The sequence below is a fragment of the Poecilia formosa genome, unplaced genomic scaffold (assembly GCF_000485575.1).
Source record: "Poecilia formosa unplaced genomic scaffold, Poecilia_formosa-5.1.2 Scaffold149, whole genome shotgun sequence".
In the NCBI taxonomy this organism is placed as follows: Eukaryota; Metazoa; Chordata; class Actinopteri; order Cyprinodontiformes; family Poeciliidae; genus Poecilia; species Poecilia formosa.
This window is the reverse complement of record NW_006800088.1, coordinates 541,071-565,046: the sequence shown is the minus strand read 5'-3', so window position 1 is coordinate 565,046 and position 23,976 is coordinate 541,071. Positions and strand designations below refer to the sequence as shown.

General features: G+C 40.0%; 1 protein-coding gene and 1 long non-coding RNA gene across 3 annotated transcripts in view; one reads left to right on the top strand and one right to left on the bottom strand.

The window, feature by feature from the left end:
- Positions 1-5,939, bottom strand: part of rin1b (Ras and Rab interactor 1b) — a 38,002-nt gene extending 32,063 nt beyond the window's left edge. Inside the window, exon 1 of one of the 2 annotated variants that reach the window (XM_007563589.2) lies at positions 5,527-5,939. The gene's annotated coding sequence lies outside the window, so the exon portion shown is untranslated. The remainder of the gene's footprint in view (positions 1-5,526) is intronic. The other variant, XM_016677197.1, reaches the window with a different exon arrangement.
- A 10,964-nt stretch (positions 5,940-16,903) lies between these two features.
- Positions 16,904-17,345, top strand: LOC107837523 (uncharacterized). The gene is made up of 2 exons (XR_001663539.1): positions 16,904-16,981; positions 17,310-17,345. It is a non-coding gene; the product is annotated as an uncharacterized LOC107837523 (long non-coding RNA).
- The last annotated feature ends 6,631 nt before the right edge of the window (positions 17,346-23,976 follow it).

Sequence of the window (23,976 nt, the reverse complement as noted above, 5' to 3'; positions counted from 1 at the left end):
AAAAAAAAAATGGTTTTTAACAACTAACAAATCAACATTGAAGAAAAATGTGAGCATCATAAAACTGAAAGCCCCCGAGAAATTCCGGGAAAGACATTTTTAAAAAGTTTTTCTTAAATTCCTTTTCTATTTTACGGACTGTGTTCTCCCTTTTCTGATCTGACCGGACCTTGATGACTCACTGGCTCAGAACGAAATGTTGCACGAACATCACCTCTTACAAAACGTTGTTTTGGTGAAGGGCTGTTAGGTAAGACATTTTTTTACCAGGATGCTTTAAATGCTTGACTGAAAAAGGAGCAGTTTGCAAAATGAATTTTTAAAAAAGCTTTGTGTGGAATGATATAAGAATATTTTTGAAATGCTGCGTTTCAAAAATATTGAATGTGTGTGGAAAGGAGACCATCAACATGTTGTTGGTGTCTGTCACTTTAAGCGATTTCCACACAGCCTGGTCTCTAAATACTGACAGACACTAAAGGATCATCCTCCATTTTCAGATTGTGTTAGAGTGACCACAAGAGGACAAAAGCCTGCATTATTATTGTAATCATGCTGCAGAAACATTTGTCATTTTATTCACATCAAATAACTTTACGTCATCGTCTGGCCATCAGAAAGTTAGCTATTTCTGTCTTACCTGAGGTAAGGTTACTGGAATTATTTGCATTTGATGAATGACAAACTATGAGATTTTTTTTTAATTCAGATGTTTATGTAAATTTAATTAATATTTAATAGAATTGTCTTTCAAGGTGCATAACTTGGGTCAAACATTTCAAATATCTCTAAGCTTTAACTTCCTGGTTGACTTTTTGAGATTTCACCTCAATATTCCAACAATGTTTTACTCTCCATTCTACCTATTTTGTGAAGTAAATCAGTCACTATAAGTGGTCAAACATTTCCATTTTAGTTTCACCAGACCACAGGAAGAGTCTGCAGAAAAGAAAGTTTTGATCTTCAAAGACATTTTGAAAACATAATCTGACTTGTTTCACTTGGACTTTTCCTGTCTGAGTAGCCGTTCAGTCCAAACCAGTGAACGACTTTGTTTCGATTGTCGACTTTGTTTTGATTTGTTCTGCGGTTGATATGCACATTTTGGACAGTGTGTTTCATGGATATTCCCAATTTGTATAAACTTGCATATTCATTTCTGAACAGAAGAATACAGCATCTAGAAAAACGAACGAGTCATCAGAAATGAACTCAGCGATATGTAGAAATGAACGTGTCAAAGGGCTCCATCGCTGCACCAGGATCCGTTTCAACTCCCACTAGCTAATTACTTGCTTTCTTTTGCCCTGGAGCTCTGTCAGGTGGCAAATCCTCGGCTTCCCCTCAACCTTTAGTTAACTTGGGCACATTCGGCTGCTTCACCTCCACCGTCGCCACATCGACTCTTTTCCTGAGGGAGATCCGTAGGCGCTGTAGCTATGATTAAACTCATTTGACTTAAAAATGAGCTCCTCTTGCCGACCTCCGGGTCTTAATGCCTGCACTCCATCTAGTGTAAAAAATACATTAACCAATATTATCGTCAGGAATTATTGGGAGTAAAATGTAGTCAGTGAAGCAAGACGTCAACTTTAACAGATAACATGAGATCAATTATGCAACTTGTTAACAGTTATATCAGTTTCTAGTTGTTGGCTTCACCCGTTATTGTTTTTACTCATAACAGTTTCAAACTATTTAAGTGTTGGGAGCAGCTCATATATCATAATGAGAAAGTTTATGATGAGTAAAATTAAAGCTGCAGTATGTAACTTTTATAACAGTTTATTTTAAATATTTGCTAAAACTATCATTTTGCCATGACAGCATAAGATAAAATAATATGTGAAAAAACTGGAGCTCTTTTGCCTTTTCCCAGTGAAATACACCAGTCAGAGCCAGGAGGAGGGTTTTAGCGCTGTCAGTCAAGCTCATGTATGTGCCACTCAAATCCTCCGCCTCGCTCTCTGCTACACTACAGCTGGTTCACCACAATGGACGCTGGCCCGAGTGCTAAGGCTAGTTAGCATGACCACCAATGACACAGGATAAACAGTTTTCCTGTAACTGCATCAGCACGTTGAGCAGCACGTACATGAGTCTAATTGACAGCGCCAAGACACTCCTCCTGGATCTGATTGGTTGTTTTTTGGCTGTGAGCGTACCATGATAGTAGCGCTGGGAGGAGGTTGATTGTTTTCTCACAGGTTATGAGTCTCATATCACGACATGGCGACAGTTTAAACACAGATGTAAAAAACATATTTTTGTAAAAGTTAACACACTGCAACTTTAAGCTAAAAACGTTTCTACATGTACACCAAACCGGAGCGTTGCGTCTCTCCACAATAAAAGCATGTTGTTGATACGGTGGGTCGGGTCCTTTGTGGTAACAAGAGGCTGATTCAGGAGGAGCGTCTTTACTGTCAGCGTAAGCAACAATGTCTCCCACTTTATTCTGCCGTGCTTGTAGCTGGGCAATGTTGTCCCACAAGAGTAATTTTCCTTCATTGGCTTGGACACCTCGTTGCGCTCACCAGACAGTAAAATCAGTGGCACAAAAGTTACAAGGCTACAAACTCTGAGTGATAAACTGGAAACACAAAAAAACATGCTAAACTGCAAGTGAAGAGAAATTTTCTGCAGAAATCAGGGTGAGACCTCCTCCTCTTAATGCTTACATAAGCAGCGTTATGTTTGAAACTGATTTTGAAAAAGTGTCTGTTATAATATTAGCATGAATGAATCATCAAACTGATTTAACCAGGTGGTTGAAAGGTTTTACCAGGACAGATTATGGATATTTTATTATTTTCAGACAGTAGCCTGGTTGCACCAACACTTGACCATGACAATAACTGTTTATAGTGAACATCGTATCTGCCTGTATTCATAAGAATGTATCCACTAAAGGTAAAAACTCACCAATTCTTTAAAGTGTGAAAGAATTTGAGTTTTCCAAGGCTTTGTAGAGAATTGGCTACTATCCAGACAGAACTCTAAAATATTTCAGAAATCCTAAGAAAGATTGTTTCTTCGGCATGAGTGCCTTCTCATTAATTGTTTTTTTTTAGCAACTTAAAATATTCGTGTTTACGTGATCATGCTTCACAGCAGTTTGTCAGTTAGCTTAGTCATTTTTCTCTGCCTAAACATGCTGCTATGACCCAGACAGGATCATAACCAAAACTATGGAGCTCATCTGGATTTTAAGTGATTGACCAATACAAGGTAAGCGTTTCATTAAACAGGTTAATGATACATAGTTTCCTTTTTATATCTTTATTTTGTATGATCTGTAGTTGTACTGAGCAGTCCCTCCAGGAAGTTGCGATCGCAGGTTCCGATTTCCACCAGTCGACGCAACTTTTCCGCCAATCTGATGGATCAACTCGACATTTTCTGTGTTTCCTACTTTCCTGACCAATCGCTGCTCTGCTGAGTTTTAGCTAATTTCCTTTAGCCCCGTACTATTTTAACTTCCTGTTTCACAACATCTCTTGAAACCTGTGGCATGCAGGATGCTGCAGTTTTTGGCTGTAGTGGGCGTACAGTTCATGCTAACTGGAATGACCTCAGGACATTATTCAGGGTGTTATTTGAAGAAGCTACTTGAAAATGTTACTTAAGATCTATATATTAACTATTTTCTTGTTTGGGGGGGAAGGTTATGTGCTTAAAAGAAATTTGATCGCAATCTTTTGAAAAAGGTGCAGCAAAATCTGTCAATTAATGCGGCAACAATGACCAAAAACACACATAGCAACATCCTGGAGGGACTGAGTAACGCCTCCTAAGCACATTGCAGAACCAGCAAAAACTAATGGTTTTTTTTTTGTGTGTGTTTTCTCTCTGTAATTATTGCACATAAGGAAAACACTTTTCTTGATTGCAAAGTAGCTCACATCCACTGTTGCTATGGCTTTATGCTTAAAGGTCATTGGGAAAATCTCTACCCAGTCTCAAGTCTTTTACAGCCTCTAGCAGGTTTTCGTACACGACTGGCTTGTATTTGGCTCTACTTGCTAACTAGCTTCCAAGTCCATGGTTAAGAAAATGTTTCCACGGGACTCTTGGCTGCTTCTCTCATTAATGGTCTCCTGTGAGCTCATTGGGTCCCAGCGGGTTTTTGTGGTTGAGCCACCATCCTCTCTTTGATTTAATCTGACGGGTTGATCAGTTCTCTCTCTGTAAGGCGAACTCTTCTAAAACCGTCGTGTTGTTTAATCAAACATCTATGAATTACCATCTCATCTCAGAGTCTATACTTTTGGCTTCTTGTTGGTGACCCCAGTCTGAAGCAGTCTTCAGGAAGGATGTGTCAGGTTAGCATAGCATGTCTGTTTGCGCAACACTTCCAGCGCACAGGACAGACTGCTCAGCAAAGAGTTGAACTATGTCCAAGCAGCTCTCAAGCGTCATGCTTGGGCACCCTGCGATCACACCTCTCCCACACAACCCCTCTCCCCAGCCCCCCAACACACACACCACCCTACACACCAAAATATATGCACATTTGGTCATGCCACCTTTGGAATTAACATGCAACTCAGCAGACACAGACTTCACGTAGGTAGGAGCGCATTATCTAAGCAACCACTTCATCTGCATACCGATATACGTAGATAAAATAATAATAATAAAAAAAGAGGCTTCAGCAAAAGCTGCAGGAATCTAAAAAAAAAAGAAAAAAAAAACTCAGCTTACACTAATACTCCTCACTCAATTAACAAGCAAAACAACAGCAAGGAAGTGGGAACATCACATCTACTCCCACGCAGGCAGAATGGCACTTCGGTTTTAAAGTTATGTAATAGTCCACTGGTATGAGATTACATTTATTTTGCCCTCAGAGGGGAGGTAAGTGATCATGAGCCTGTGAAATAACAGGTCTGAGTGGATAATTGATCGCTGGCCTTCCTCGTGAAGGAGCAGCTTGGCTGAAGAAAAGTGGATAATTGGCTCTAAAGATGAAAAACATTCACCAAAGCTGTTGGATTTGACTAGAAACATTTAAAGAAATAAAAATACAGCCACGTCTTTGCCTTCAATTTATCTGTAAAAAAGAAAGGAGAAAAAAAAAACACTCTGTGAAGGAAATGAAACCTCGACGATCATATCACATGATGGAGATCATGAATTAGCTAATTGGCAAATTATATAATAGGAGTCCCATTACGCAGGAATCCAACTGGAACTGCATTGTTTACGAAGACGTTCCCCTGCTGACCGGAAACTACGTTAAACAACAACAACAACAACAACCGCCGACGCGCTTTGAACTTGAGAAGAGAAAAGGGACTCTAAACAGGAGGAGGAAAAAAAAAAAACCTGAAAAGGCGCACCGTGCTGCAGCCTGCGGGCGCTCGGCATGTGCCAACTCTCCAAACTCATTTTGGATGTTTGTTTTTCTCACTTCTAATCTGGGCAGACAGCCGCACTTGCTTCTTTTTTTTTTCGTTCAACGAAAAAGGAAAAAGGGAAAAAAAAAAAGAGAGTCCAAATCCTGCCTCCCAAGCGTCTTACCTTGTATCTGAAGGTGGGAACAGGTGGTGCTGGAGCTTTCTGCTGGCTCGTCTAAGTCGTCCGAGAAAAATGCGGTGCTGAGCTTCCGAGTCCGAGCACCATGCTGCGGGAGAGGAGAGGAAAAAATGCGCATAACACTGGTGACAAGGCGGAGGAGCGCAGATTTTTAATTCTATCTGAGCATCTGAAGTGATACATAGTCACAGCAGAGACACTATGTATGTGTGTGTGTGCGTGTGTGTGTGTGTATGAGTGTGTGTGCCCCCTCTCCCGCCTCCATGACTGACAAAAAAAAAAAAACATAAACCAATCGCATTTACATTAAGGTACCGAAAATGTTTCATTTTTTCATACAGTGAAGAGGGCGTTACCCGTTTATTTAAACACAGGACAGATTATCTGTTAAAAAAATCATTTCAGACTCGCACATGGTTTTCAATTCCTAACTGTATAACATAATAACGAAAAATACTTTTTATTGTAGAATCCAATTCAATCCAATCCAATTAAAAAACACACTAACATCACACCCTCGCTTCTAATTGGGATGTGTTTATGGGGCTTTATTCGGGATAATTGAGCCACATTTAGACGTTTCACACTCCTTTTTAAAACTTTAATGTTACTATATGCGTCATCTAACCGGATATGGACTTTGACGCACGGTGTGCTTTTTTTTCTCTGAGTGTGTGTGTGTGTGTGGGCTATTTGTGGATATCTGCACCATGCAGCCGTCATTCACGTTTCTGGTGACAGCGTATGCGTGATTCTACGTTTGGCCACTGGATGGCGCCAAAGGCCGTGTTTACAGACGCAGTCACCCCAGGCATGATTTAAATGGGAAGGAAATGTTTTATTTTGATGTTTGTGGGAAATTCAAACGTTGTCTTTGGAGGCAGGAAGCTTTGAAAAAAAAAAAACAAACAAAAAAAAAACAGTTAAAAAATAATTGAGTGCTTAGCAACAAAAAATATAAACCATTAGCATCACAGCAATCAAACCCATCATGTAACTGTATATGTAATCTGACAATTTATTTTTGGTGATGTTTCATTTTTTGCCCCCTTCACAGTATGTCAGATTCAAGTCGGGCATCTGGCTGGGCAGCTCCAAAACTTAAGGTAGAACCTGCGATCGGAAACATTTTTGGTGAAATTAAACAATTACTTTAAGCCTAAATCTGCCTGGTGCAGCATTGTATTGCTGCCTAACTACATCTGCAGCACAAAACTAGCTGGTGACTGAACAGCTGCTGCTTTGCAGATCTTAATAAATGTGTCATAATTAACCCAAAGGTTTCAAATCAGTGATTCATAAGAGCTATGATCCAGTAAGACATTGAGCCGTTTTGAAGTCATATTCTTTTTAAAAACCAATTGAAACAACTTGAAACTGGTAATCAACCCACACTTGTTCAGCTGAGTTTTACAGGGCCACTTTTCTGACTTCTTGTGGCAGCTAGCTGTGCTGCAGTGCTAACAGTTAGCTTGTACTTAAACAGGGACAAGTAGAGGTTCAAACTGTTATTTTCATTTCTGTCCATATGGCTTCAGCTAACAGCTTTTGTTAGCATTTTTTTGTGTAGCATTGATAAGTTTCTACATCCTTCAGCTCTCGTACCTTGAAATACATTAATAATCTCTAGGCCTTAGATACCGAGTCTCTACTGATTTTAAATGATCACCACACATCTCGTTCCCACACAGTTTAACTGATTGATGATCTGCTAGCTGGTTGTTCGGATTCTGATAACACAAGTTTATTTGTTTAAGAGCCAAAATGAGTCTCTCAGGCTCACATTTAGGATTTTATTTAAAAAAAAAAAAAAGAATTTTCCAACAAAATATAATTTTGCTGGTTATTTATTCAAGTCATTTGTGCTAAATGTCCTTAATCTAATTATAAAGTGAACGCAAACCCACCTATGTGAACTTTAAAACATTATTACTTTTGGATTGCGGCCAGATTACTCAATGGCTTCCAAGAAACTTTCTCGCAGTTATCCACTCGTAAAATGAAGTGTGAATCTGTAATAAAAGATGAAATAGCCTGAGAGATGCAGCTCAAAACTGCAAAAGAAGTAAGCGGAGCGTGAATTTGGGTAATTTTCTGACATAATGAGCTCTGCTTCAGCTCTGGGAGCTCCTCGGAGGACGGTCAAATGCCTTTTTATTTTATTTATTTTAAACCATAACTAACAGAATTAAGATTACAGCGATTAAACCCAGTCAGCTCATGTGGACGTTTTTATTCTTTTTTGGACTATAAAAGCTTTAAAGGATCAGTAAAAAATACTCACATCTGATCACTGACACACGAAGAAGAGACTTTGGGGTTATGATTAAAACTTTTACAGAAACTAAAACCTTTATTTTTTTTTTCTTCCCCTACACACCCTGCAGGCCTCCAGCTGTTTGCACAAATCTGTCCTGTTCACCCTTGAAGATATTTCACATGTCTGAACAGAATAATCAAAATTTAAGCCGTTCTGAACCGATGCCTGAATCCAACAATCACCACAAATCTGCCCCATGACGGAGTAACGGCTCTAAATCCTTAAAAAAGCTGAATAAATATTCTGATTAAAGCTGCTGGATTCTCTGCTGCAGAAACAAACGTTTGGAAATTGTACCGACACGCTGGCACAGCCTGAACCTTGAACTCAGCCATGATTATTATGTAAAAGAAAAGAAAAAAAAACGTATTGATGTGTCAAAACCTCTTATTGTTACGCAAGGTAAACTCTTTAAAGTTGGTTTTTATTTTTATTATTATTTGAAGGATTAACCTTGTAAGAGTGGATTTTGAGGGCATAATATTTCTTTACTCTAGTGATGTTTGTATCCACTGAGTAAATGTTTGGATTGTGAATCTCAATTTGATTCCATTTAATTAAACTTGAATTGTTCTTGTTTGTTTTGTCTGACATTATCTTTGTTCTGAGAGCTGATATTTACTAAATCTATTAAAAGAAAAAAAAATCTCTGACTGACGTCGATTTGGAAGAAATATTTCTGGTTTTAGGTCAGTTAATACCAAACATTGTATCTATATTTGCTGATATTGATCTTGTGTCTATCACATTATATATTACTAATGAGCCTCATCGGTTTTGTTGATTTTTTTTTGTTTGTTTAAGCTGATGCCAGTTTGGCCTTTATATCTTCCTCCTTCCCCAAAACGCCTGTGTGATAAAATTACACCTAATGCTGAAATTTTAACTTTTTCCTTCGTGCAGGATCGAAAAGGGCCCCATCTGGTCGCCTGAGCTTCAATTTAGAGACGCATCTCTGCATTTCGCTCTTTAATTCATGTCAACAATGACTTTAAATGTGAGTGTTTGATGTATTTGTCTTTCTGTGTAACCAGTGTAAGCAGAGAATACTTTTCAACTTGCTTATTTTTAGTAAAAAGAAAAAAAAAAACAAGCACAAGTTACCTAGACATCCCCACTAGCTGTGTGAGCTTCCTATGAACTCAATCTGACCAAAAGAAGGATCTGTATCATTGCAAGGTCAGGATGTGTGATAAGTATCTTTTTCTTTTTTTTTTTTAATGTCCTATTTTCTCAGGCTGCGGCCTGCTGAACGCCTTCAGGGGGAAAGCTGTGCTTCAGATGTTGTGCGTCTCGGAGAGTTTCTTCGCCTTGACAGGACGGCCTCGTCTCCACAGCAGCTTTCACATGTCACATCTCTGCGGGCCGGCGCCTCCATCCGCCCGGCAGAAAGAGCCTCCGGTGTGCCGCTCTGCAGCCAATCCCAAACCGGCAGCGCGCAGCGGGAGCTAATTAATTAGAATAGCACACACTGTGTCTCCCTTTCTTTATTTTCCCACCAACTTCCTTGATGCTCTGCCTCCCCACACGCCGGCGCAGAGCAGGCGAGTTTCTGCTGTGGGAGACGGGAAGAAGACAGGTAGCTGCATAGTGATGAGCGGCTGTTTGCGCGGCACTGAACAGTTGAGGTTTTGTGTTACTGTCCTCAGGAAATACTGCATCTGACTGAGCGCTCATCCATTTTTTAGACTTCCACCCACATCAAAGTTGGATGTTGAGCGTTGGAAAGTTTCAGCAAGGAGATTTCTCACTCTGTGATGAAATACTCTGTTATCAGCATCTTGATAACAAATCTCGTTGGACGATAAATTGTCCCAGAAATTATTGCGATAAACGATAATATTATTGTTTTGAGGCCATTTTCAAGTAAAATAAAGGTAATGGCTTGATAATGCAAGAACACATTTATCTAACATTTAATACTGGAACTGGAAGACATTTTAATACCCAAACAAACAAAAAGAAATAAAATTAATTATGAAGTCTCTGTCAACAAAATTGTCCTTCTAAAAAATGACTAATTGAGACCAAAACATCAGACTGAAAACTTTTGTCATCCAGCTTTTGGTGGAAAGAGAAAAACTATAAATTATGCAAACAGGAATTAATTTAATTTATAATGCAATTAATTGATTTATTGTTTATTGTGATGGGCTTATACACACATTCATGTAAAACTTGTTTAGTTTGTACAGGAAATTAAACAATGGATGGTTTGTTATAAGCATATTAATATTAAATTTGATGTTTCAGCGTGCGGGATTATTTCTACAAATCGTTTAGGTGGAAGTTATTCACAAATCTCACAGAGTACTTAAACAGCTGCTGGGGTAAATAAAACCAAAAGGTAAAAGTTTCTGCTTCCTAGGAATCAATCATGAGCAGAAATTGGATTTGAGCTGCGACCATGAGAGGAATTGAATCAATGAAGTGTTTCTGCATGGAGTTGCAGAGCTAGAGTTGCTCAGTCTAGATGTTTGTTTAACAGATGGAACAAGAAATTTTCTTTTAAAATGATCATGATAAAGAAAACTGGACTCAAACAGAGTTTGGCTGTAGCAGAGGGCAAAGCATACGATTCATATTCATCTAATAATCCCATAAATAGCATAAAACCACTACGGCAAGCCATGTTAACATTTAATGATTAAGCGTGATTGAGATCAATATTTCAGAAATCTCACTCTCTGTCTTCCTTTGTCAGATGACAGATGACAGCTTCACTGAGCCATTTGTAAAGACAATTAGGATATAGAAAGAATGATGCAGGTTTTAGGACATTATCAATAACAACACCAACAACAATAATCCAGAACTTTCTTACTATTAGAAGGCTGATGCTGTCTAATAACAGACAAACTGTTGTCTAATAAATTCTGCAGTTTGTCCGTTTCACTGAGAAACTCCAGAGCATAAGTGACACAGTACAGGGCTCCACCTCTGGTAAATCTGCTTCTTAATCCCTGCAGGCTGATGGAGATGAGGGATTACTAGCTGTCATTAGGGACGAGGCTGGTTACCCCTGGAAAGTCTAGCACAGGATAACATAGATACAACAATGCTCACTCACACCTCATGGCAAATGAGTCAAACTCAAGGCCCAGGGGCAAATCTGGCCCGTCGTAGCTTTTCATGTGGCCCTCTAGACTCCAAATTACATCAGGAAGTCCTTCCAGCTTTTCACAAACCTGCGACCTTCACACAATATCAACAGATTCCCAAATTTTGTTTCTAATTTTTCCAGAAAATTTCTTTCGAAATTGGCCAAAACCATTGGGTCTAAGTGACGACTGCCTCAACCTTACTTGAAGTCAAGTTGTAGTCTGTGATCGATACATCGATGAATTAAAAAAGTCACATTTCACATCATACATTAGCAAAAATATCATAAAAAATTCCTTACAAATATTTCTAAATTAGCACCACAAATCTGTGATTTTGATTGCATAAAACTCCCCACACACAAACAATCACGAAATCCTGGTTGGACTGATCGACGTGAAAAAATGTTGAATATTATTTAATTTTAAGAAACACTTATTAAATGCTGAAACAAAGATTATTGATATTTTAACAACTTAATGGGTTTTATCATTGCATTCTGGCACAACCGGCCCTTTAAGAACGATCAGATTTTTGATATGGGCCAAAATAAAAATGAGTTTGAGCGCCCTGCCTTACAGCATTTCCTGGATGTTTCATTTCCTGGATGTTTTTGGAGGAAACACAAACACCCAGAAAGACACAATCACAAACCAAGCACAAGTGGCAAGAAGGAGAGGGGAAGACAAGTTTCTGCCCGGGTTCTTCTCTGTCGGCCCCACAGTGGACAGACATCTTGTTCTGGACTCTGAAAGTGACGGCTGAGCCGAGGAGACCAACGCGAATCACTGGAGAGGAAGCCGGAAGGAACATCATCGTTGTCATGGCTACAGTTTGGCTAAAAAAAACTCAGCACGCTAATTATTGTCACAGATTAAAAGAGCTGCTGGACAGGAAAATGGTTGAGGAGTTTGCTCATGTTGGAAAACAAAACGCAGAGGAAACTAAAATCAGAAGTCTGGGTGAACAATGGCAGGAAATCTTGTTCAGGTTTTTTATTCACTGGCGTTTGCTTTTGTTAAACCGAGGAAAAACACGCAAACCGGACATAATATTTACTTTGGACATAATATTTACTTTCTTCACTCAGCTCTCACAGGCATGCAGGGAGTTGTCATGAGAAGGACTTAGTTCTCGACAGAAACTAAGATGACTGCCGTTTTTGTTCTTCAAGCCCAGATCTTTTTGCACAGTAGCAGCAAAATCTGAGCTCTACTTTGTGTTTTTTCATGACATCCTTTCCCACTGCTGGTAGTCCCATGGGGCCCACGCCGGGCCTTCTTCCCTGCTCTACACCCGCAGGCTGTCTGGTCCGTTCAGCTTCTCCACCTCCTCGCTGCTCCTGAGCGTCGGAGCAGGACTCCGGTCCTCTTCCACGCGAGGCTCTTTGCCACAAACGCTCCTGTACTCATATTAATTATGTTGCTTTCAGCATTTCTGGCTGAGTCATTCTCCTGCCATAATTCTCTCTCTACACTTGGAAAAAAAAAAGCAACAAGTCTGCCAAGATATGAAGCTTTTAGTGGGCCTGAGTCTTACAGGGCCCTTTTGACCAAACATTTCTATCGGTTTGCCTCTACAAGCCACAATAAGTTGTTTAGTTTAAGGAGAACTCTCTGTGATGATGTCATCTGCTCCATTTTCCTTTATTTTTATAAGCGGGGATGGTAATTTTATCTCACTTATCCAAATCTGATGACGTTTGGTGTTGTTAGGGAAGCCGAAAAAAGAAACTCCAGGAGGATTTTCTGGAAAATAGATTTTTTTTTCTTTTACAAACTTATTTTACAATTTTCTTTCACCTGATGTTGACATAAAAACACTTTTCAGTTCTCTTTTAGACCCCCAACACCGACAAGTTGTTTAGGCCTAAAAGATCACATCAAGTTCACCCCACTTACAAGAGAAGAAGCTAAAATACTCAGAGGGAAAATGCAGTCAAGCATTCATCTTTTCTTCATTTGGCTCAGACACGGAGGAAAGAAAAGTGATGCTACTCCAGCTGCTTATTGGTAAAATCAAGCATTTTCCTACGTATGAAGTGCGATGACTGTCTTTTTTTTGTCAGAAAAGTGAAATCTAAATTTGCTTTTCCATTTTGGGAATCAATGGTTTCACAAGCTTATGGGTTATTTTTGACTCTAAATCAAATATACGCCATATATTCACTCAAGGTCTGGTCACAATATAAATCCAGGTTAGGTTTAATGTTTTCCACCGGCTCCTGACGGAAATATCTTCATCCCGTATGTTCGACAGAGATTTGGATTTAGCCAGATGTTCCCAAAGCGATGATGACAGCAGTGAGACCAATCGGCATCATGCAGACTGCGGGCCATGAGGCCAAAGCACTCAAGCTGAGAGAGACCATAAACCTGTAAACCTGCGTGATAACTGAGGATTTATCGCTGCAATCGCCCATTTCCAGACTACATGTGACGATTATGCTCATTGTTATTGTAACAGAAACTCATTTTGCCGCTGTGAGCACCTTCAGCAGCCGGCGCAGTGATCATTTGGATCAGCTAGAACAGGGCTCTGCAACCTTTACCACTCAAAGAGCCGTTTTTGCTCCCAGTCCAGCTGAATAAAACTCATTTAGAGCCTCAGGTGTTACATGACCTGTTGACAAAAGACAATTTTTAATTTTTGATATATATCTACTAAGGGAAATTTGTTATTTCTAAAGAACCAACATTTTATTTCCACTTTTTGATTTTGACAAACAGGAAAACAACTTTTATTTGTTTTGCAAAAAGAAATATTGATGTTAATATTGGCAAAAGAAAAGCACAAGAAAATCGTGTATAAAATTATTGTTGGTACTTTTAGCGTTATTCTGTTGTGGAAATGAAATTAAAGTATTAAAAGAAAAAAAACTGAAAAATTGCTAACAACTGAAATAGTTTAAAAATCTATGCTTAACAGCATAAGTTTTTAAAAATAATAATTTTCAGCCATAATTATTAAGAGCCATTGTGGAAAAAAGTCCCAAGAGGAACTTGTGGCAGTTTTCAGACTCCCTAAAATAGAAAAACAAATTAAACTTGACTAGCTTATGAATTACATTTACCACGTGACTGCTAATGATTGTAAATTACGCTTCAACAACCATAACACGGTTTAACTTCATAATAAGCTGCAATATCAGACATTTTGAGACATTTTCATTATATTATTACAACGAGAAACAATACCCACATCTGTCCTTCTCCACGCCTACACAGCGGACAAATTAAAGGCCCACATCAGCGCCGCCATCTTCCCAGACGGTTCCAGAAGCTCGTTACATAAAACCAGCCCCGTCAGGTCGCCTTCACAGACCGAGACGGTAGGTAGGTAGGTAGATGTGTTCTTGTGTGTCGGTTTGGCAGGAAAATGCCGAAGCCGTCTTTATGTATCGAGAGGTTGAAGCGAGGGAAGTGTGAAGCGAGCGACGACAGCACGACAATCGCACCTCTCGATGATTAAGTCCTGTTCCGACTCTTGGCTAATTAATCTGTCACGATGAGTCACCGCCGCTAATTGACAGATGGACGCAGCAGAAGAGGGGGAAGTAATGGAAGGACTAATATAGAGCTGAAACATTTACAGAGAAATGTTTTTATGCCTTTACAATCTTTCCCCCCCCCTCACTTTTACAAACTTTAATTCACTTCAATTGGAAACGCACGATTTAGGTCAGGGATAAAACTGATAAGTTTAAAGGAGACTTAGGTTAATGATAATAAAAAGAGAAAACAGCGCATACACCGCTGTTCAGGGATCTCAAATGAGTAAATAAAAAAGTACAGGCGCACAAACTACCGGCACATAATGACTTACTTCAAAATGGAGTATCCACTGTAATATTTTATTTCATGTGGAAATATGTTGCGTTATAAATTACATGCCAGTGTCACAGATTCTTATTTCATTTTCTGCTCAGGGGGAACTGCAGGCCCGGGTGATTCATGACACGGATTTGTTGCTGTAAATCTGAGGGCTTTGAAACATCCTTCTGATTTGTTGAGGAAGAGCAACACTTTGAGCGACGGCAGAAATGTGATGCAGGGGAATGTGAGCAACACCGTGTTTTGGACACAGTCCAGCGTGCTGCTTTACCAGACGCTGTTTGGTTTGTGGATTTTATTTATGGAGATTTGAAGCAAAGGCACGCTGACAGGAGTTAGCTTTTTTTTTTTTTATAGATGGACAGAATGACAGGTGATGTTCTGTAATTTGTTGGAAAAGTCCAGTTTGGTTTGTGCAAACAACGACACACGGGCGACTTTGGGAAGGAGCTGTGCTTTGTGAAACTTACTATATCTGATAGAAGAGAAACCATCTTTATAAGCTCTGAAGCATCCATGTCTCTCCAAAGAACAAATACAAACATTCACTATGAATAAATTGGATTTATGTGGAGTTTAGGGTCTAAAAGTGGATCCTGGAAAGAAGATTAGCTGGATGGATGAACGGTTTTAGGTTTATCGTGATAAAATTTGTCATCATTTTTGATTTATCGTTGTCACGATAAATTCCAATTGTTTAAAAAAAAAACAACAACTCAAAACCGTCTGTGTTGTCGGGATTATTTTTGTACTGTTTTCAATAAACTTGAAAATATGGTCAAAAGCAGCTACTGTGTGCAGTTTGGTGATACAGATCAGACTTATTTATGTGACTGGCGTCCCAAAGAAGCGTGTTATGAATGTGTATGTTTTCTCAAGAGCAGCATTTGTGTTTGTGAGGCTATAATTGATGTGCTACACAGTCACAGCCATACAGTTACCTAAAAAAGAAGTAATAAATAGTTTTTATCTTCACAATACTAAATTCTTACTGACAAAACTTTAGAGCTTTTGTTCTATGTTTGATTCTGAGGTTTGTGTTTCACTCAATACAACATTTTGGAATTACAACAATAAAACTTATGTTGGGTTGCTGAGTTACAGATCTGTAATTTTTATGGGAAATTCAGGGGCAAATAATGACATATCCTGGAGTGATGTATACAAAATCAGACTTAATGCAACTGGTTGAAACTTTTAACCAACTAGAAGTATAATCTGAGTGCGACTGTCTTTCATTATCTTTAGGACGACTGAATATTTGGTTTGTCAACAGAAAGCGTCACGGGCGGGCGACTTATGAGAACAATACACTTTTGTCAAATATTAGATTCATCTCCCTTAGAAACAACACGTTAATTTATTAGCTTCAATGGCAGCAACAAACCGGTTTACCTGCCACAACAGAAGAAGATCGGCTCAAGAGACGACAACAAGGACTGCAAAGTCACAACGTAGCGACTCTGTCAGCTGGCTTTGTGAAAGTTTTCTGGCGTTAGACGTACGACTTCTGCTATCACCTCTCCAGTCAATCTATTTAATGTCCGACCTCATCAACGCGATAGTTTTCAACAACTTTCCAGATGGCCGATTGTAGCAAACCATCTGCCGGGCCGAGCTGCAACCTGCGCGTACGGGAGGCATGACAAGATGAATAAAACATCTAATTGCACATCTCTGGTTCGTGTGTCAAAGCGAATTTAGTAAAGCAGACGTCAACTAAAGCGAAAAGTTTTGTATTTATAAAGAGAGAGAGGCTTTTAATACGCTGGATTTTAATGTTTCAGTAGGGAAACTGTCATTAGTCTGAGTTATTGTCCATCTGGACTCTGAAGAAGCAGCAACACCGAAGCAGCAGATTGTTTTTTTTTTTCTAGACAAGAACTGAGCTCAACACCACGTCTGTGTGTGTTGCGTGTGTGTGTGTTTGTGTTTGTAATACCTTGTGGGAGCATTTTCTTGACATACTACGCTGTGGGGACCCACTGCTGCTTGTGGGGACCAGGCTACGGTCCCCACAAGGGGAAACGCTGTTTTTGGGTCAGGGGTTAGATTTAGGACTAAGGTGTGAACTGAGTTTTGATTGAGGTTAGGTATGTAGTGGTTAGGGTTAGGAAAGGGTGAGGTTTAGGCTTTAGAAATGAATGGAAGTCAATGGAAAGTCTCCACAAAGATAGCCATGCANGTGTGTGTGTGTGTGAAAGTCTCCAGCCCCCCGCGCTGAAGAACAGGGTCAGGTTCAGACTCAAGCTCGCCGCCATCAGGAACACGTTCTCGGTTTCCATCCACATTCAAGCGGGGGGAATCTTCAGGGAGACACAAAGGCAGCACATGAATATATTTGGACATGTAATCAGGGCACAGGCCACCAATTAGGAGGGCTAGTGTGTGTGTGTGTGCGTTTTTGTGGCCCATTAGTCCCAGCAGGGGATGGAGACGGAGCCCAACAGAGGGGAACCGAGTGCATTCAGAGTTTGTAATCCAATTCTGAAGGCTGTTTTTCAGAAACGAAGCAGTGTGTGTGTGTGTGTGTGTGTGTGTGTGTGTGTGTGTGTTTACCAGTCTGAGTGGGGCACGAGAAGGAGCTGAGAGTAGATCTTTAATGTGAAAAGCAAAGCAGGGGAGAGGTCAGGTTACGTCCCTCGTCTCTCCTCCCGTAATGCTCGTCTGCTTTCTCGGTCCGTGACTGCGGCTCTCTGGGGCGGTTTGCTCTGCAGACGGTTTGGGACGGCCGCTTCATTTCGCCGCCCAAACAGGGAGCGCTGAGGCGCTCTGTTCGATAACTCAATAACCCGGCCCTTTCATTCGCGTCTCGGGTTTCTCAAATGAGCTCTTCGGGGTCTTGAACGACCAAAAACAAACGGCTCAGAAGACAAAAAGATAATTTTTTTTTTCAAATAGAAAGAAAGCATACACTAGTTGAAAACACTTGATTAGCGTCAGGTACACAACGCTAGCTTTCCATTGCCCTGAAAATTTCACAAATTGGAATGAGGAGGATGAATTTGTTTGCTTTGATAAAAACTAAACGTTTTTCAAGATGTTTTTGTGTTAGGATGAGGTGGAGTTTCCAGCCACACAGAAATGGGTATTTTTTCACAAAATTGAAGTGGAAACACTTTTTTGGCTCTCATTTATAGACACTGACCTCCTTGGACAAAGTGCAGCTAATTCTCACTGCATCGCACCATTCACCACAAGTTGAGTTTGTCCTTTAAAACTGTTGAATTCATTGCTCTTTTGGGGAAATCACCGTCTACAAATTCTCCAAAATGCTGCATATTGGAAAAATGTAGAGTTCACTGCACTGAGCCTCATTGAAAACCTCCTGGTTGTTTCACTAAATATTGATTTCTGAACTCTTCCTGAGTTAAAACGTTAGTATTGTTGCTTCTAATTGAATATGAACTTGTTTTCTTTGCACTACTAGAGGTCTGAAAGCACTGCATCTTTTTTTCTTTCTCGTTTTCTGCAAATAAATACTAACTTTTTGCTTGTAATTTCAGAGACGTGTTGTCATTAGTTCATAGAATAAAAGAACAATGTTCAATTTACTCAAACATAAACGTAAAATCAGAGAAACTAAGTGCTTTGTTAATGTTTTCCAGAGCTCAGTATGTAGCCACTCCCAGGTATAACGGGCTTGTCGCTCCAGCGCCTGATTGAGACGCCGACGTCTCATCTGATGATGGATGATGAGCGCCGCCGCCACGACTGAAACATGGATACGTCTCCTGTGAGTGTTTACACGATTCGCCTTCATGATTTTTAATGAGTTATGGCGTGAACAAGCTAATTCATGTGTGAGTTCAATTTCAATTTCTTATTTAATGGAATTGCAAAATTGTGTTTTATCGACATTAGCAGAATATTGAAAAAATGTTGTGTAAATTGGAAATGGAGCTACTTTCACTTATGATATGGGGAAAATGTCTCGTTAAGCAAAGTAGAACTTTTTCATCCACATTAAGGAGTTATCAGCTTAAAACAAGCTCTGATCTGGCTGAAAAAGTTAGTTTTGTCTGTTTCACTTGTACTAAGATATTTGCAGCAGAAACTAGATCAAAAATACTTTGGCAAGATTTTGTGTTTTTGCATTCTTCAACAGGTTCTTTGACATGATTACCGTTTATTTAGCTCAAATTTATATCTCTATAAGTTTTGACCAATCTCCCTGTTCCTGCTCAAGACCAGCATCCCCACAGCATGATGCTGCCACAACTTTGTTGATGTTTAAACCTTGATATCGAACTTTATCTCTGAACTGCTTGCTGCCTTCCTTGTTTTTTTTTTTTTTGTTTTGTTTTTTAATGGTGTTAGTTCGTTAAATTATTGCAATGGTCATGATGTGAAAAGCATTCTTTAAATAGTCGCTTCAGGAAGGCATTTCACGATAACTTCAGATCAACTGGTTATTCGTCTGTATCTTCCCACTCCGTAAGTAAACAAGAGCTGAAATTGGTCGGATCCCTGTTGCTCCATATTGCACAACACACACATTCTGTCCGCGGATCTCCACAGATGCTTTTTTCCGCCAAGTAAAATTAATTCGAAGATTTGTTTTGGCTGTTAAAAAAAAAATTTAAAAAATGTCTGGATTGCAGGAGACAAAGCAGGGTTCTGATACCGGGGCTTTTCGCTGCAGAGAAGTCGGAAAGCGAAGTAAAACTCGAGTCTTCTGAATGATGCATGGTGGGAAGCTTAAGGCTGCTGCATTATTGAAACGAGGTGGCAGAGAAGGATGAACTCTTGCTCCATGAAAGACACAGTCCCCTGCTGGCACAGCTTTTCCCCTCTGCTGTGTCAAAATTGGAGGTTTGGGGGAGGAGAGAAATTTACAGGGAGAAAGAAAGAAAAGCGTCAAGCCTGCAGACACCTTTTCAGGATTTTAATTTCCATCATTCTTTATTCCACCCCCCCTCCGCCTCCCTTAAATTTGTCAGCTCCTTTTGCAGCAGAAGCAAAATCCGTGTTTTGTGAAGACAGACGTGCTGCCTGTGAAAAAGGGAGAAAAAAAAAAGCTGGAGTGAGAGAGACAGCAGATGAAGTGGAGAGTAAAAGTGAAGCCGAGCGGCTGATAATGAGCAGGGAGAGGGATTCCCGCTAAAACCCAGCCCGGTCCCTGCAGACCTCTCAGAGAACGGAGCGCCGCAGCAGAGCGCCCGCTATTTTCTTTGACAAGTCTGGGAAAGTGGAGACGCTCCTCTGCTCCCCGACTGCTGAGCGACTGAGAGGTTTCAGCCGCTTGGGGACGTCGCACAAAGACGTACGTTTACATGAAAATATGCCAGACACCCAACATGCGCTACATGATCGCTGAACATGAGCTGCTGCGGTTATCAGCAGGTCTTTTTTGTTAAAAGTGTCTGCAGTCAGACTGAGAGGTCCTGTCATCGCCCTCACGCTGGAAGCAGCCGCCCCCTCGTTATGTTGAAAAGAAGAAAAGCCAGAGGTTTTTTGAGTTAAACTGTGGGAGTCAATTTCAGTGCATATCATCTATTGTGCTCTTAATTTACATGTAAAGTTCATAGTCACAGGAGGCAAAACATGCAGAAATTGAGACAACAAAACAAACAAAAAAAACCCTTGTAAGTCAGAGACACCATACCTCATTCTGCATCTTTCCAGGCTTCTTGATTGAAATTTGTTGATTTAACTTCTTATTAGCACTACAGTATGTATGTGCTACACTGTACCGGGTACAGTGCAGCATAGTTATGTCGCATGTTACTATTTACGTCAAGAAACTTCGCTGGAGGACAGAAAGATGATTCTGTTGCGCCACAGCGAAGGGAAAATAACGCAGACAAATGGCTGAAGAGCAGCTCAGAACCTCTCATATTCTTCTTCTTTTCTTGCTGTGTTGGCTGTGCTGCATACACAGACTCGTTGCCGTAGCAACTGACTGACAGCAACGCTAACCTCTAGAGAATAGAGGACCACTGAAATATATATTGTGGGCCTAATTTGACCTTGAGTCTGAGGTATTTATGGTCACCTTCCTAAAATAATGACCTAAATCTTTTTTTCGTCTCAAGGAGGAGGTGGTGATTTTTTTTTTATTACATTTTTAATCACTATTAGCAACACTTAAATGACTTAGGCTATTATTTTAGGTATATGATTCGAGAACGTCACTGCAAAATTTAGCAGAAGCTGCGCTCGGTCCTGGAAATGTACAGAGATTGTGGATTCATACAGCGCCACGAAGGCCGTTTTAACCTTTAATGATGTTTGGAGTGTAAGACATGACTTGTTAAACAGAAGAACCTGCAGTGCCCGTTAATAAGACGGTGAGCCAGCTGACTGGATGAAGCCTAATCCTCCGTGCTCCAGCATCTGTTCAGTCACAGAGTTTTGTTGTCTCTTGTTTTGCAGCGCCACAAAAAATGGATGCAGATTGTCTCTGTGGTCAAACAGGAGGAGCAATACTCCTCCCAGTCAGACGGTGGCCACCGAGACAAAACTGAGAAAACGGTGACTCACATCAACAGCAGCAGAAGAAAAACAACGATACAGCCATACTTGAAAACTTTGGATGACTTTTTGAGTCTGGTGAAATTTTCTTAATCAACACGTCGTTTTTAAGTGCAACGATGTGTTGCCCTTAAAATGAGCTCAGCTACTGTTCAGTGATGTTCTGATTTAGTGAGTGTGACGGGACAAGTCTTTACGAGGCGCAGCGAGGAGAGCGGACGGTCCATAAAACCAGCACACATTCATCCTCTGAGCTGGGCTTGCATCACTTTTCTAGTCGGTGTGTGTCCCCTGCATAGATTACTGCCCGTCTCCCTGGAACAGGATGGATTATGTCCTGCTGCGAAGACGCACGCAGCATGCCACTCGCATGAAAGAGACCGATGCTGCTGCGTTTGTGTTTTTGCTCGGGGATGCAATTGGCAGCACTGTTTCCTTTCAGAACCAAGGTTCTGGGTTCAAATCCTGCCCTTATGGGTTTTCTTCAGCTCAGAAATATCAGTGTTAGAGTGATTTATCCCTCTAAATCGTCGCATTTGATGAAGAGATAGACTGACATAAAAAATGTCAAACTTTACGTTTAGTTAATTAGCTTCCAGTTCCGTGTTTGTTTGTTTTGTTTTTGGGGTTTTATGGCATTTCTTAAAAAAATAAAAAAAGACCTAAATCTGTCTATCTTTTGTCATATTTTTTGCCCTCATAAATTAGCCAAACCCACAAATCTTTTTCTGACATTAGAACAGAATGAACTTTTTTTTCTCTCTCTTTTTTTTAAACCTTATGCAATAATAATACATTAGTTTCAGGTGTTGCATTATATTATGAATTATAAATTTCCCTTATCAGAAATAAATATGTCCTCTTGTCTTTTGAAGAGAGTCTGAGCGATATCAGACTTTGTGTCATACTAGCATCCCACGGAAACATTAATTCATAATGTAATTTTATTTTTATTTTTTTCAAAATACAACTCAACACACGAGATCATGCTATTGCAATAAAAAGTCGGTTAATTTTAAGGCTTTTACACATCTTTACGTGGGGAGCCAATAAAGGTGGAGGTTGTTACATGTGCTTTGATTTACATTTGATGATTAGTGGAATCAAAGCCAAGCTGCTTCAAATATCGACATCCAGAGACTTCAAAAGGGGAACGTTGGTCTAATTTCTCATGCTCTTTGTTTCTGTGCTCAACCCCAGCCTCCACTCTCCGCTCTTTCAGTCGGTGGTTTAAAGGCACTGAGCGTTAATTTGACTCCGTCAGTCAGCAGAACGCGGCCGACGCACGCAGACGAAACCAGACTTTACCGAATGCATGTAAAAAATAAAAAAAAATGACACGCGTCTTTGCATTTTGGCTGTTCACGAAATAAAAAAAAGCAATCAATATTCTGTTCACTGCACTCCTTTCAGACTGACTTTCTGCACACAAACACCTTGGAATCGGTTTCTGAAAAATGAAATGATGCATTTCCCTTGAAGGTTTCTCTCTTCCTCTCGCTTGGACACCAAGCAGGCAGGATCCGTTCGCCTGATAACGAAGCTTTAGTTTTATTTTAGATCAGAGCTCTGCCCTGTGTGGGCACAGGGTCAGAGCGCGATGCACTGCAAGGGGGCGGATGAATCTCTTAATCTTGGTAAACAACGGGGCTGATGGCGGAGGCTTTTAGGTGGATTCAGCCGCCGGAAGCTTCGAACGAGGATCAGGTGCTTCTGATTTGCATTTTGTGCCTGTGCAGGAACATTCTAGTATGAATTTATATGTACGAATATATAAACATATCCCACTTTACTTATGTCTCTCCGCCGAATGTGATGAATAATCAGGTCGGGCGCTGAAGCACATGAATCACTTAATAGCATGTAATTTCTTTCCTCTTCCTCCTGCACCTCATCGATTAGAAACGTCAGGCTCCTCTCAGCGCTTCAGCCGTCAGAAAATAGTTTCTAACCAAACATTTCTCTGACACTGACAATAATTAGATGTTAAAATTAAAACTGCAGTTTACTTTCTTCCGGTTTCTATTCAGCAAACAGGCATGAGTAGGAGATGATTTAACGATGTAATGTTATTCTCTCAAAAAAATAAACTCTTAAAATGATAACTTCTCTGTGTATTTTGTTGCACATTTGACTTTTTTTTCTTATTATTATTTCGGTTTGCTTTTCTCAAAGCTACAGAGAAAACGGTGATCTTTAGCACTGACCCAGTAATCTGGAGATTGAAAAATGGTGCAAGGGAAAAAGGGTGTTAGCGGTGCATCCATCAGCATGATTGACACCGATAAGACCCTCCCCCTGGATCTGATTGGTTGTTTCCGACTGGGAGCTGAGAATTTCTGCAATTGGCAGTAGCAGCACTGGGTAGAGGCAGAGGAGATAATTAACTTTTTTTCACAGATTATATCACTTATGATACTGACAGGACATAGTGAGTTTTAACAAATAAGAAAAACATAGATTTTTATAAATCTACCGCAGCTTTAAATCCCATAAATTAACCCCTAAAAATATGATAATTATATGTTATCACACTTAAGGAGCAATATCTGTCGCATTGGCAGCTAACATCTGTACTTGTACTGAATTTGAGGGCTTAAGAAATTCTCCCTTTAGTTGCCCCTTTTCTTGAAATGTTATAAAAATTAACATGGCATGGGTAACCCCCCCTCCCCCCTAAAAAAACTTTAATTTTTAATTAAT